The sequence below is a fragment of the Notolabrus celidotus genome, chromosome 14 (assembly GCF_009762535.1).
Source record: "Notolabrus celidotus isolate fNotCel1 chromosome 14, fNotCel1.pri, whole genome shotgun sequence".
Classification (NCBI taxonomy): Eukaryota; Metazoa; Chordata; class Actinopteri; order Labriformes; family Labridae; genus Notolabrus; species Notolabrus celidotus.
Window position 1 is genome coordinate 33222351 of NC_048285.1, and position 14495 is coordinate 33236845.

Sequence of the window (14495 nt, forward strand, 5' to 3'; positions counted from 1 at the left end):
GGTTTTTGTTTGACCCACCTTTTTTTAAAGTCTGGAAACCCTTCCTCTCTTACTTTGAAAAAAACTTTAACCTCTAAACAGTGAACATTATATCTGGGTCCCCTGAACCTCTTTGAGTATCTGCAACCCCCCCCCCCCCCCCCCCACCCCTTATTTTTATGTATTTATTAATTTTCTTCTTCTGCTGTTTTGTTTTGCCTAAAATACATTATGTTGTTATACTCTGCATATTTTATTTTGACTCCTGGTAGATTGTTAGGCTTGGATTGCCTTGTTAAGTTGTTTTTCTGTTTGCAGATGTTTTTTGGTTGAAACATGTTGTGATGTGTGAATTGATGTCTAACACAAAAAACAGAAAAATTCAACTGAAAGATTTCAAAATTATAAATGGATCCACCTTTATGTTTTTTTCAAACACCTGCATGCTTATCTTTTTTTTAACCATTCTGGCATTTAATGATGTTCCTGTGGAGATTTTTTGATGTGATTTATTCACTATCATTCCCTCATTATCAGTCCTAGTGTTATTTTTTGGTTGTCCATCCATTTATTTTCGTTGCACTAGAGTGGAACTAATGATCACTAATTAGTGTTCCAGACAGCATGGAAACAGAGAGCACCTTAGAATAAGCTCCAGAGAAGTCTAGAGAGGACTACGTTCATTTAAATATGAATGTTTATTGTAAAGAAACTAAAAGGACTACAAGTGAAAAGAAGGTGAGCAGCCTGCGAGGTGAGATTGAAGTTTATATTGTTGCTTTGTGTTGAAATGTAGATTCCTACCTGAAACAGGTGTGCACGGTTATGCTAATCACTTCTGCATTATTATGCAAATGAGCATGTGCATGTCATGTTGTGGATGTGTGTTCTGTGTTTTAAATGCATTGATTATGCAAGCTTTGGTTGAACATATTATATATTGTTTTTATTGTAGTTTTCCTGACCCTTTGCTGCAGCTTCTTTTGCAAAGACAAACAATATTAAATGTTATTATTATTCCAAGAGTTTTTATCTCCAGTAATGTTGATGTCAAATGTTAAGTCTAAAATGGCAGCAGTGAATCAGGAGGGAGAACATGTTGGAATGGATCAGATCAACTCTGACATTTGATTTTGACATGTCGGCAGATATTTTTAGATGTTCAGAGTCTCTGCTCCCTGTTTGTTGTTGTTGTTGTTGTTTTGGGGGACAGGTGGAATATGCCTGGCATCAGAGCACGTGTTTCTTTGTTTATGACATGTTATGCTGAAGGAGTGCCAACAGAACCCTGACAAATTAGATTTCCGTCTCCATGAGTGACAGTGAGTGACGCCTCGTCTCTGAAACTCACCCCTCTTCACTATTTTAGGCGTAAAACAGTCAGACACACAGTTAAAGGCTCTGATGAGAACAAAACCTCCACCCTGAACGATTCCTTGTATTGCTTTTTCAACGAAGGGTACCTCAAAGCACCCGGTCTGTCCTGCAGTAACCCCTTCCCTTCGTTCCCAGTCACCTGACCTCCTCTCAACCTACCTGTTCAAACTTTTCTCATCAGTCCTGCACACACTCCGTCTGCACTTTTAAACTCACACACTCTCAGCTTTCCCTACTTGCAATCTCTCCTTGAGTTTTGCATTGTGTCACCTGAACCAACCTGAGCCTGCCGCCTGTATTGATACCTGCCTTTCTGCCACCCTCACTTTGACTGCCTGTCAGGGTTAGTATTTCTCTCGCGATGAATTAATGGAATCTTTGCCTTTCCCGCTCGTCTGCAATTGGGTTCAATTTCTAATTTCCTGGGTCACAACACTGCCGAGTAATTTCAGAGTCTGTCTGAAGTGAATTTATCTGCACGGTGCTAAGATACTCTAAGAAAAGGGGAGTGTAATGGGAACTATGTCCACTTCTCAGAATAAAATGCATTCCTTTGGAGGTCAATGTAATGCCTTTACCTGATTTAAACCCAGCTGGGAATCATCTGTTGAGCTAAATAAAAGCTGTGTATGTACAATGTTTACTAACTCTAATTAAAGTCAGAGTTAAACTCTCACAGAACAATCACTGAGGTGGAATCAAAGGCAAAATCTCCTCAGAGGAAGACAAAGTAATGGAATAATAAAGCTAGTAAACATAATTAAAGCTCCTGTGAGTGATGCTGACAGTGATGACTCTTTATGACCTACAAGAGCAAACAAGACCATCTGCAACAAGGCTTTAATTTCTGCTGAAGAAACAACCTTTTTCTACCTTTCAACAGGAAATGTTCAAAGTGAGAGAAACGTCTGACCGTTAAAGGAACACAGATGAGATGTTCTGTCAGGAAACACAACTTTACTATCAGGCCCCTCTCCTTTGGAATCATCTACCAGTCAGGGTCCGGGAGGCAGACACCCTCTCTACTTTTAAGAGTAGGCTTCAAACTTTCCTTTTTGATAAAGCTTATAGTTAGAGCTGGATCAGGCTTGGACCAGGTCTTAGTTCTGCTGCTATAGGCTTAGACTGACACACTGGGATCCTGTCTTTCCCTCTCTCTCCTCTCTCTGCCTGTCTCTCACTTTAACTCTTCCTGTCCCATTAAAGTTACTAACCATAGACCTTTCTGGAGTCCCTGAGCTCCCTAGTCGCTTTTAAACCGAACCCTAATCCTTCTGTTTGCTTGAGTTTGGTTCTGGTTCTGTTTGTTTGAGTTTGGTTCTGGTTCTGTTTGTTTGAGTTTGGTTCTGGTTCTGTTTGCTGGAGTTTGGTTCTGGTTCGGTTCGGTTCTGGTTCGGTTCTGGTTCGGTTCTGGTCCTGGTTCGGTTCTGGTTCTGGTTCGGTTCTGGTTCAGTTTTGGTTCGGTTCTGGTTCGGTTCTGGTTCGGTTCTGGTTTGGTTCTGGTTCGGTTCTGGTTCGGTTCGGTTCTGGTTCGGTTTGGTTCTGGTTTGGTTCTGGTTTGGTTCGGTTCTGGTTTGGTTCTGGTTTGGTTCTGGTTCTGGTTCGGTTCGGTTTGGTTCTGGTTTGGTTCGGTTCTGGTTTGGTTCTGGTTTGGTTCTGGTTTGGTTCTGGTTTGGTTTTGGTTCGGTTCTGGTTCGGTTCTGGTTCTGGTTCTGGTTTGGTTCTGGTTTGGTTCTGGTTTGGTTCTGGTTCTGGTTCGGTTCTGGTTTGGTTCTGGTTTGGTTTTGGTTCGGTTCTGGTTTGGTTCTGGTTCGGTTCGGTTCTGGTTCGGTTCTGGTTCAGTTTGTTGTAGTTTGGTTCTGGTTCTGTTTGCTTGTTCGGTTCTGAATCAAACCCTAACCCTAACCCTAATCCTAACCCTAATCCTAACCCTAACCCTAACCCTAACCCTAATCCTAACCCTAACCCTAACCCTAACCCTAATCCTAACCCTAACCCTAACCCTAACCCTAATCATAACCCTAACCCTAACCCTAACCCTAATCATAACCCTAACCCTAACCCTAACCCTAACCCTAATCCTATCCCTAACCCTAACCCTAACCCTAACCCTAACCCTAATCCTAACCCTAACCCTAACCCTAACCCTAACCCTAACCCTAACCCTAACCCTAACCCTAACCCTAACCCTAACCCTAATCATAACCCTAACCCTAATCATAACCCTAACCCTAATCCTATCCCTTATCATAACCCTAGCCCTAGCCCTAGCCCTAGCTCTAGCTCTAGCCCTAACCCTAACCCTAACCCTAACCCTAATCATAACCCTAACCCTAACCCTAACCCTAACCCTAATCCTATCCCTAATCATAACCCTAGCCCTAGCCCTAGCTCTAGCTCTAGCCCTAACCCTAACCCTAACCCTAACCCTAGCCCTAGCCCTAGCTCTAGCCCTAACCCTAACCCTAACCTTAACCCTAACCCTAACCCTAACCCTAACCCTAACCCTAGCCCTAGCCCTAGCCCTAGCCCTAGCCCTAGCCCTAACCCTAACCCTAACCCTAACCCTAATCCTATCCCTTATCATAACCCTAGCCCTAGCCCTAGCTCTAGCTCTAGCCCTAACCCTAACCCTAACCCTAACCCTAACCCTAATCATAACCCTAACCCTAACCCTAACCCTAACCCTAATCCTATCCCTAATCATAACCCTAGCCCTAGCCCTAGCTCTAGCTCTAGCCCTAACCCTAACCCTAACCCTAACCCTAGCCCTAGCCCTAGCTCTAGCCCTAGCCCTAACCCTAACCCTAACCCTAACCCTAACCCTAACCCTAACCCTAACCCTAGCCCTAGCCCTAGCCCTAGCTCTAGCCCTAGCCCTAGCCCTAGCCCTAGCCCTAGCCCTAGCCCTAGCCCTAGCCCTAGCCCTAACCCTAACCCCTGGTTCTGGTCTGTGGATATGTTTGCAGTTTTCTTGTTAATCTGTAAAATGAAAAAGTTTGATTAAAATACTAAACAAAGGTAAGAATGTTTTTTTAACAGAATAAATGCACAAAATTAGGCAATTATAAGGCTTCTCATAAAAACACTGTTAAAGGGTTTTCAACACAAACCATTAGTTTTTGCAAAGTTAAGGTAAAACATACGGCTCTTCTTCGGGAGCCGAGTTAATAGAGCCGGCTCTCTGAAAAGAGCCGAACTCCCCATCACTACTTTAATGTCTCATACTTGAATTACATTTTTCATCTCAGGATCAAAGTCAACACATGTCCTCACTGACACGAGAAGTTAATTATCACAACAAATGACAACGTCTCAACCTCCTGATCCTCTCAGGGTTTTGTTTCAAATCGTCACCTGATGAAATGTTGTGATTTAATAACACCTTGTGGCACAGATGAAGTGTGAATGCTTCTTTTTCGTGGCGCTGTTTTTGATTGCCGTGAACCTGCATGATGTAACAGTCCATGTGATGGTTTCAGGACTTGTTGGTGAAGTAGTGATCGACCTGTTTGTACTGTGGTTTAGAGTTTTGGTCTGATAGGTCCTTTTTAAGTTAGACACCTTTCAACAAAGAGATCTGGTGTGTGCATTCACATCCTGTTTACTTCAGCTACCTCAGCTCCAGTGTTTCCTAAAAAGTTCCTCTCTTCTCTCTTAATTTTCAGCCCTCACACTACAGAACCAGAACTTTTTCAAACTCCTCAAACTCTTCCCTTTTCTCAGTTTTTCCATCTCTGCGCTGTCAAGCTGTAAAAAGAGATCCATACGCTGTTAAAAGTTAATGTACAAATGTTTCCGTTCTCAAATCAAAAAGCTTCAGCGTCTCTCGGCGTCTCTCTCTCTCAGGAAGGATTCGGCGTTGGGAGGTTTCAGGCCGGCTGATTGTGCTCCATTCATTATCCTTCCTATAAGTCAGAGAGGCAGGCCTAGTGGAGCGTTTGTACACGAATCAGCCTCCAGTCAACTTCTATTCACTTGAGGCATTGAAAGTGAACTCCTTGACTGTGTTGTGTGTGTGTGTTTGCTCTTATGTGTCTATCTTTGTGAGGACAGTGTGTTTCAAACCTTAAAAATGAAGCCTTTTTGGGATAGTGTGGATTCTTTGCTTGGTCCGGTTTTCTTCAGAGGGCATGCTTTGGTGGATTTAAGTCTAGTCTGCTTTTCAGACACTCATCCTTCTGTTCCCTGGGATCAGTTTCTGCAGGTCTTAACTCATTTATTTTTAAACAACTTGAAAACTTTGACAGTCTGGGCTTCTATAAAAGAACAGCTTTGGAAATAATGATATTTTGGCGCTCGTGGAAAGTAATGGTTGCCTCTACCACACCTGACTTAAACATACAAGACATTTGGATAAAGTGAAGACATTATGCTGATCCACTTGGCTTCCAAGCTTCATCATATTTGGAAAGAGAGAGGACTTCCTTGTCTTACCTTTTAGCTCTTTTTTTGAAGGACATCTTTCAAAGGAGTGTTGATGTTTGGCTTGGTCGCCATCAAACATGTCTTTTAAAAAGTTGCCGACTTCATTAGAACTCAGTGTTCTGATCTGCGATGAGTTCATGTTGGACTTGTTAGCTTTGTTAGATTTTAGATGTTTGTGCATCATACTATCTGCAATTAAACTACGTCTGCTGCAACTATTACACAACTGTTGTGCAATGATGCGGTCAACACACCAGTGTAGAATGCAGAGATGGGTGTTTTTATCGTCCTGCAGCAAGAGGCCTCTTCGCCGTGCAAAGCATGCTGGATACAAGTGAGGTGGATCAGACTGACAGCGTCCTCTTTAACAGCTTTTCTCCCTTGTTAGATCATAGCAATTCATTTACAGGAAATAGTGGTGCACTAAGAAGTAAATAAGTCTTGTGGATAAAACAAAAAGTGACCAGTGTATGGGGTGGTCTCTGCAAAATCCCTCCATACCTCACCACTGTTGATAATAATTATAATTGATATAACGCTTTTCTAAACAGGGACAGAGGTGGGGTGGGGTTAGAGGTCATGTGTTGTATGCTTTTTGGAACAGGAAGGTCTTGAGGTGGTTTTTAAATGAGAGGAGAGAGTCAGAGTTGAGGATGTGTGGAGGGAGAGTTCCAGAGAGTCGGGCAGCGATGGCAAAGACTCTGTCCCCCAAGGTGTGGTGCTTGGACTTGGTGATAGGGGGACAGGAGGTCGGCATCTGATGATCTGAGGCGGCGAGATGGGGAGTGGCGTTTGAGGAGGTCGGTCAGGTAAGAGGGGGCGAGGTTATTGAGGGCTTTGTAGGTGATGAGCAGGATCTTGAAGTGGATTTGGTGCTGAATGGGGAGCCAGTGGAGGTGCTGAAGGATGGATGTGATGTGGGCTCTGGAGTGGGAGTGGGTGGGTAATCGGGCAGCTGAATTTTGGACATATTGAAGTTTTTTAAGGTCGGTGGAGGGGAGGCTGTAGAGGATGCTGTTGCAATAGTGAAGTCGGAAGGTTATGAAGGCGTGGATGAGGGTTTCTGCAGCAGGAGGAGAGAGAGGATCTGAGCCGTGCAATGTATGCAATGCTACAGTAGATCATCCAGCATACCTGTAGTTAGCAGGATAAGGGAAAGCCTTTGACCGTTGCTCTCTGAATCAGACTGCCTCTTATACATCAATCTGATCTATATTCCATATTTAACGGTAGATATATATTTTGGTGGTTGTTCACGTTAATCCTAAATCTGTTGGTTTCCACACGTGTGTCCAAGAAGAGCTCAGAGTGTGATTACAGCTGCAAGCGGAAGGGTTTGTGTTTGCAGCGCTAGCACTGCCAGGGTCAAAGGTTTCTCCTCTCTTGGGTCGGCCTTATTAAAACACATAAACAGCCTTGTGTCTGCACTTCAGATGAAACTGAAACAGCAGGTTGTGTTTCCAGGAGGAGGGGATGTGTGTGTGTGGAAGAGTAGGCGAGGGTTTAAGGTGTAAAAACATAGAAAGAGCTCACTCTACCCTCTAAATGAAAATCATTGAATCAGAAACATGCACACAGGATGACCTTCCAGCTTTGCATGATGTCCTGACTTATCCATATTTATGTGTCTCTAGTGGCGATGTTTATGGAGTTTATAATACTTCTGTGACTTTCAACAGTATTTATTCGCCATAAAGGTCAGTCGTGGGGTTTGTTTTGTCTCAGATGTGTTGGTATTATGCGTTGCGTGTGACATTTCGTGGATGAGATTCAAAAGTACTTGTGCACAGTGGATATTTCCCCCCCCAGAAAGGACATACAAACCACAAATCCACACACACAGAGAGAGGAGGGAAACAGCCGCCCTGAAGGGAAATATCACCACAGATTCATGAGATGTACTTTTTCAGTCTCTCCCTCTGAGTTTAGAGAAGCAGGAGATCTGATGTGTGGTGTTGCCAAAGTGTAAACCCTGGAGCGGCTGAGTTTTAATAAATAACTGCAGACTTTTATTGTGAAGTCTATTCTACTTGCATAGTTAATCAGAAGGGTTCCTGTAGGTTTAGAAGCAGAGATAGAGACATAATGTGGGTGTTGGATGTTTGCCTGATCTCTCACCTTCAGCCTCTTTAGCTGAATCACTTTGTTGTTAATGTCTTGCAGTTAAAGCTTCCTCAGAATCTGACTTCTTTCATTCCTACAGCGTGATGCATGTCGAACAACTGCTTCAGCATTGAGCTACGATCACACCTTAATAGCTGTGCATCATCACGGCATCCCTTTAGCCAAGGCCGAGGAGCCATAATCTGTCTTCTCCTCCAGAGCAGCAGAATCGATGAAAACCACACAGTGTGTCAAAAGAAGACATGACCAAGTTTTTTACAGACACCTCCAGAGGGAAGGAGGTGAATCAGTAAAAAAAAACACAACTCAGGTTTAATCTGGAGGCAAACACCGGCTGCTGCTTCTGCTGCTGCTGCCTGTGTCTACTTCATCTTTTGGAAAGCTGCAGTCTGTTTGTGTCTGGGAGAGAAGTCGTCTGAGGACAAACACAAGAAGGAAAGTTCAGGAGTTTGTTTCTGGAAGAGTCCTGAAGAGGCGATGCTTTCTTTTCTGCTCAGACAGTCGAAACCTTTTATAATGAACGCTCAAACATCAGCTTCATTCACAAAGACCTGATGGTGACATCTGTTTACTGACAGTGGTGTGGTTTCTCTGTGAGCCGGTCCTGATGCTAATTTACAGAGAGGAAAACAAACTTCAGAGAGAGAGAGAGAGAGAGAGAGAGCTGTGCCAAAACAACTAACAAGACACGCTTTAATAGTAAGAAAACAACCTTTCCTCAATAAAATCCAAAAACAAAGAGGGATCTTTTCTCAATCAATCAATCAATCTTTATTTGTATAGCGCCAAATCACAACAAACGTTATCTCAAGACGCTTTTACAAACAGAGCAGGTCTAGACCACTCTATGTCAAATTATGAACAGAGACCCAACACCAAGACAGGGTAAGACTCAGTCTGACCCCACCTTAATCCACCATGAGCATTGCACCTCGCATTATTTAGCTAGTTACAGTGGAGAGGACAAACTTCCTTTAACAGGCAGAAACCTCCAGCAGAACCAGACTCATGTTAGACAGCCATCATGCCTCGACTGGGTTGGGTCTGGAAAGACAGATAGAGGGGAGTAAGAGAGAGAAGTGATAGTGATGAGACGAGTCGTAGAAGCTGTTGCTGCTGGAGTCCAGCACGTCCGTATCAGCTGGAGTCCAGATCGTCCGCAGCAGGAGGACGTCTACGGCAGCTCAGAGGAATCTACGAGACAAGGGAGCTCAGGGACTCCAGAAAGGTCTATGGTTAGTAACTTTAATGGGACAGGCAGAGTTAAAGTAAGTGATGAGGGGGTTGGGGGGAAGAGGGTGAGCTAGGATCCCAGTGTGTCAGTGTGCCAGTTCCCCCGGCAGTCTAGGCCTATAGCAGCATGACAAAAGCTGTTCCAAGCCTGATCCAGCTCTAACTATAAGCTTTATCAAAAAGGAAAGTTTGAAGCCTACTCTTAAAAGTGGAGAGGGTGTCTGCCTCCCGGACCCTGACTGGTAGATGATTCCAAAGGAGAGGGGCCTGATAACTGAAGGTTCTACCTCCCATACTACTTTTAGATATTTTAGGTACAACTAGCAAGCCTGCATGTTGGGAGCGTAGAGTTCTAGAGGGGTAACAGGGCACTATGAGCTCTTTAAGATACGAGGGTGTCTGATTTTTAAGGGCTTTGTAGGTTAAAAGAAGGATTTTAAATTCTATTCTACATTTTATTGGGAGTCAGTGTAGAGAAGCTAACACTGGAGAGATGTGCTCTCTCTTCCTAGTTCTAGTCAATACTCGAGCTGCGGCGTTTTGAACTAGCTGAAGAGTCTTCAGAGACTTATTGGGGCAGCCTGATAAGAGGGAGTTACAGTAATCTAACCTGGAGGTAACAAATGCATGGACTAGTTTTTCTGCGTCGCTCTGAGACAGGAAGTGTCTAATTTTAGAAATATTGCGCAAGTGAAAATAGGCTGACCTTGAGATTTTCTGACTCTCCAACAAAAACAACAACAAATCAAATCAGAAGAAACATCTTCTCTCCTCACTCTCGTTTTTTAGACTCTGATGATGTTTTTACAATATTTACAACAACAGCTCGGTGCTCACAGAGACACTCCACAAGGTCAGGTTAGGACCTGAAGAGGAAGGATCAGCTTCATCATGAAACCACCCACAGTCAGAACTCTCTCTTTTTTTTTTCCCAATATATTTTTTGGCTTTTTTTGCCTTTATTGATAGGACAGATGAAGAGAGACAGGAAATGTGGGGAGTAGAGAGTGGGGGTAGACCGGCCTGGAGTGGAGCCAGCGACCTCTGCGATGAGGACTTTAGCCTCTATAAGTGAGGCGCTTAGACCGCTAGGCCACCAGTGCCCCGAGATCTCTTATCGATGACTTGTAGCCGCCGTATGAATCAAATGGTCAATGCAGTTATTATGTCACTCTCATACTCCCCACTGCTCTTCTCCCTCTACACCAATGACTGCACCTCAGGAGACCCCTCGGTGAAACTCCTGAAGTTCGCAGACGACACCACCGTCATCGGTCTCATCCAGGACGGAGACGAGTCTGCTTACAGACAGGAGGTGGAACAGCTGGCACTCTGGTGTAGTCAGAACCATCTGGAGCTGAACCCGCTCAAGACGGTAGAGATGACAGTGGACTTCAGGAGAAGCCCCCCCCCCCCCCCCCCCCCCCCCACTCCCCCCCCTCACCATCCTGAACAGCACTGTGTCTACTGTGGACTCTTTCAGGTTCCTTGGATCCACTATCTCCCGGGACCTGAGGTGGACCTCCCACATAGACACAATCAGAAAAAAGGCCCAGCAGAGGATGTACTTCCTGCGTCAGCTCAGGAAGTTCAACCTGCCCCAGGAGCTGCTGATCATGTTCTACACCTCCATCATCCAGTCTGTTCTGTGTACCTCCATCACTGTCTGGTTTGGCTCTGCAACCAAACTAGACGAGCACAGACTGCAGCGGACTATAAGGACTGCAGAAAAAATCATCGGTGTCCACCTGCCCCCCATCCAGGACTTGTACCGGTCCCGGGCCAGGAAACGGGCAGGTAGCATCACCGCTGACCCCTCACACCCTGGACACAAATTCTTCAAACTCCTCCCCTCCGGCAGGCGCTACAGATCACTGTGCGCCAAAACAACCCGCCATAAGAACAGCTTCTTCCCCCAGGCTGTCACTCTGATGAACACTAAACCATAACAGTGTCACACCTGTCAGATAAATACTCTCTGTAAATATACATGTAGATATACAATGCAACAATTCTCAAAACAGAATTCCATATTTCTATTTTTTGTATTATTTAACTTCTATTTTATAATGTAAAACTACCTCTGCTACTCACCACTGCACTTTATCATATTATTTTAGGCTGTACATATTAGTCAAGCCTATTTGTTGTTTCTTTGTATTTATAGCTAAGGTTATTGTTATTATATTTTTATTTTATTTTTTATTGTAGTTTTTATTCTTATTCCTATTCTGCCTTGTACAAAGAGAGCACAGTTTACTAAAGTCAAATTCCTTGTGTGTTCAAGCATACTTAGCGAATAAAGCTGATTCTGATTCTGATACAGATGTTTTATTCTGTTTTACAGATGGATGTTTCTACATTGGAGTCCATGGGAATCGACTCACTTTTGGAGCCAGCCTCTAGTGGCCACTCAGCGAACTGCAGCTTTGGGCGCTGATGCATCGGCTTCATTCTTCTCCTTCAACGTTTGCTGCTTTGGACTCTGATCTCTTTCACGTGGACCTCACCTGTTCAGGTAACATTTTTAGCCATAACATCACTCATCATTACCTGACTCATACTTTCCTTTTAATGATCCAAAAAGGCCCGGAGTAAGATTTGAGAATGTTCGTAGTGTATGTAGAGTGTTAATGTTTAAGTTTGGAGTCTTGTTTGATTTCTGTGTTTGCAGTAAATGTCTGTTAATTTATTGCATTAGATTTTTATTAGCGGCTGCTCATTACTTCTAACCCAGAACAAGAGCTTTAATCCATTCAGACACATTTAATTGTTAATAGTCTCAATGAGCATTGACAGCGTTTAGTCAACCAATTACTCAGCAGCTGCTCTTTTAAAGGCTCACTTTTATCCAGCAAATCACTGCGCTGGTCATTATGGATCTGTAACTCATTTTACACCAGCGCTCTTCATTTATTTCCACACATGTCGGTTTCTTTACCTTTTCCCTCGCAGCTCTCTCAGCTCTCTCGCTCTGACTTCAAAGTCTCTGCATAACAGGGTCCCTGACCTTGAGCACAGCCAATAACAAGCCTTTGAAACTGAAACTGGAAAGATCACACATTCGCAGAGCTGCTCTCTCTCTCTCTCTCTCTCTCTCTCTCTCTCTCTCTCTCTCTCTCTCTCTCTCTCTCTCTCTCTCTCTCTCTCTCTCTCTCTCTCTCTCTCTCTCTCTCTCTCTCTCTCTCTCTCTCTCTCTCTCTCTATACACCCCCTACTGCTGCGCCAACACTCAGCTCTCATCCACTTTGCTGTCAATCAGCAGCATGCAGAGGCTGCTGCTGCCTTCAGCTGCACAGGGCCACAGAGCTGCTGTTCACACACACACACACACACACAGTCACACACACAGCGTCTCAACTATGTGACAGTGGGAAAGTTTTGCTTGCCTTCACATCAAGACAATGACCTTAGGTTTTGTTGTCAAGTTGATGTGAAACATCACTTAGAAAAGCCCCAAATCGCCTCTCCAGTGGAAGGGTGTGCTTTAAGTTTCAGACATTTAGGGGTTCAATTGGGGAGTTTGGGGTTTTGGAGTGGGGTTGTTTCAGGGACTTGTCGAGAGTATAGGTATTACGTACAGCTGATCAGAGTCAGCATGGCTCCTGTTTGGAGAGGCTGACAGTTTTCATGTTGGTGGTTCTCCTAAGTGATGTAATGCTTTGGACAGGGTCAAGAGAAACATGGACTTAACATCAGACGCCCCTTTTCTTTGGGCTATGATTTCAATTTGATCAGACATTTAAACCCATCGTTTGTCTTTACTTTATGAGGATCACTCATCCCTCACATTACCTCCACTGCTGCTCTTTAATCTAGATTATATTTTAGATGATAAGCTGAGGAGTTGTGGCACATTCTCTGTTAGAGAGTGAAAGTTTTCAGATCTCTGGACGTTGTTTTCGTCTGTTATTGTGGCCTCTCTTCTCAAAGCGCTGCTATATCTTTTAACCTCTTTGATCAGAACTCCCTGGTTTCTAAAATCTCCCTTGTGATGTGTTTTTGTTTTATTTTATTTGACACAACTTTGCAGTTGAACCTCCTTTATCCATTTAGTGACAATGGGCTCTGAAGCTGCAGCTTTTATCATTTCTATGCATTGATGTGTCAACGACTTCGCTCTAAGACTTTGGCTCTGTATGTAAATAATATAAATGAGAGCTGGTTTCTTTTTATCCCCTCTTTGTTGTTATTTAATACACAACAGAGTAAAGGGACCATGTTCCCTCCACACCGCTCTGCCACCGACTCACCACACACTCACTTCCATTTTCAGGCAGCAAAACACAACTACTCCAGCATTTCAAAGGGAAGTGTAAATAGTTAAATATTGTTCAGATGTTTAACTGCTCAAGTGTTACCCTGCAACACACCCTCCTATGACAGTTCACAGTTTTGTCTATTATCTCATGAATGTGCAGTGTGTTTGAATACTCTTAAGTCTGTTAAGTGTAATTTCTAAGAGTCATTGTACTTTAATTTAACTTATAGAAACTTATTTTATTCAGTTTAGTTAAGTTTTATTTATTTATTTTAATTGTTTTTAATGTGTGTCAATTAATTTTATGATACTCAGTTTATCTTAGTTAGTAAAGTTTTATTTTTGTATTTATTATTAATTCATTAATTTAATGAATTTAATTTAATGTGTTTACTGTTTTTAATTTATATCAATTTATTTAATTTAATTATATTCTATTTATTTTAGTTAAGCTAGGTTGAATTTATTTATTCTATTCACTATTCATTCATTTATTTAATTTATTAAGTTTAATTTGATTTGTTTATTTGTTTTTAATGTGTGTCAATTAATTCTATGATACTCAGTTTATCTTAGTAAAGTTTTATTTTTGTATTTATTATTCATTAATTCATTTAATGAATGTAGTTTAATTTTTTTTACTATTTTTAATTTATATCAATTTATTTAATTTAATTATATTCTATTTATTTTAATTAGTTAAGCTAGGTTGAATTTATTTATTCTATTCACTATATATTCATTTATTTAATTTATTAAGTTTAATTTGATTTGTTTATTTGTATTTAATTTGTGTCAATTAATTTTATTTTACTCAGTTTATCTTAGTAAAGTTTTATTTTTGTATTTATTATCCATTCATTAATTTAATGAATTTAATTTAATTTGTTTACTGTATTTAATTTATATCATTTAATTTAATTATATTCCATTTAGTTTAGTTAGTTAAGTTAGGTTGAATTTGTTTATTTTATTCACTATGCATTCATGTATTTAATAAATTAAGTTATTTAATTAATTCAGTTTAATTTAATTTGTATTTGGTTAATTGTATTTTATTTAATTTGATTTATTCATTTATCTAACTAAATTT

General features: G+C 42.0%; 1 long non-coding RNA gene across 2 annotated transcripts in view; it reads left to right on the forward strand.

Moving 5' to 3' along the window:
* Positions 1-586: 586 nt before the first annotated feature.
* The window catches only part of LOC117824950, a 49112-nt gene continuing 35203 nt past the window's right edge, over positions 587-14495 (forward strand). For both annotated transcript variants that reach the window (XR_004633749.1, XR_004633750.1), the window contains exons 1-2: positions 587-733; positions 11489-11659. This is a non-coding gene — a long non-coding RNA (uncharacterized LOC117824950). The remainder of the gene's footprint in view (positions 734-11488; positions 11660-14495) is intronic.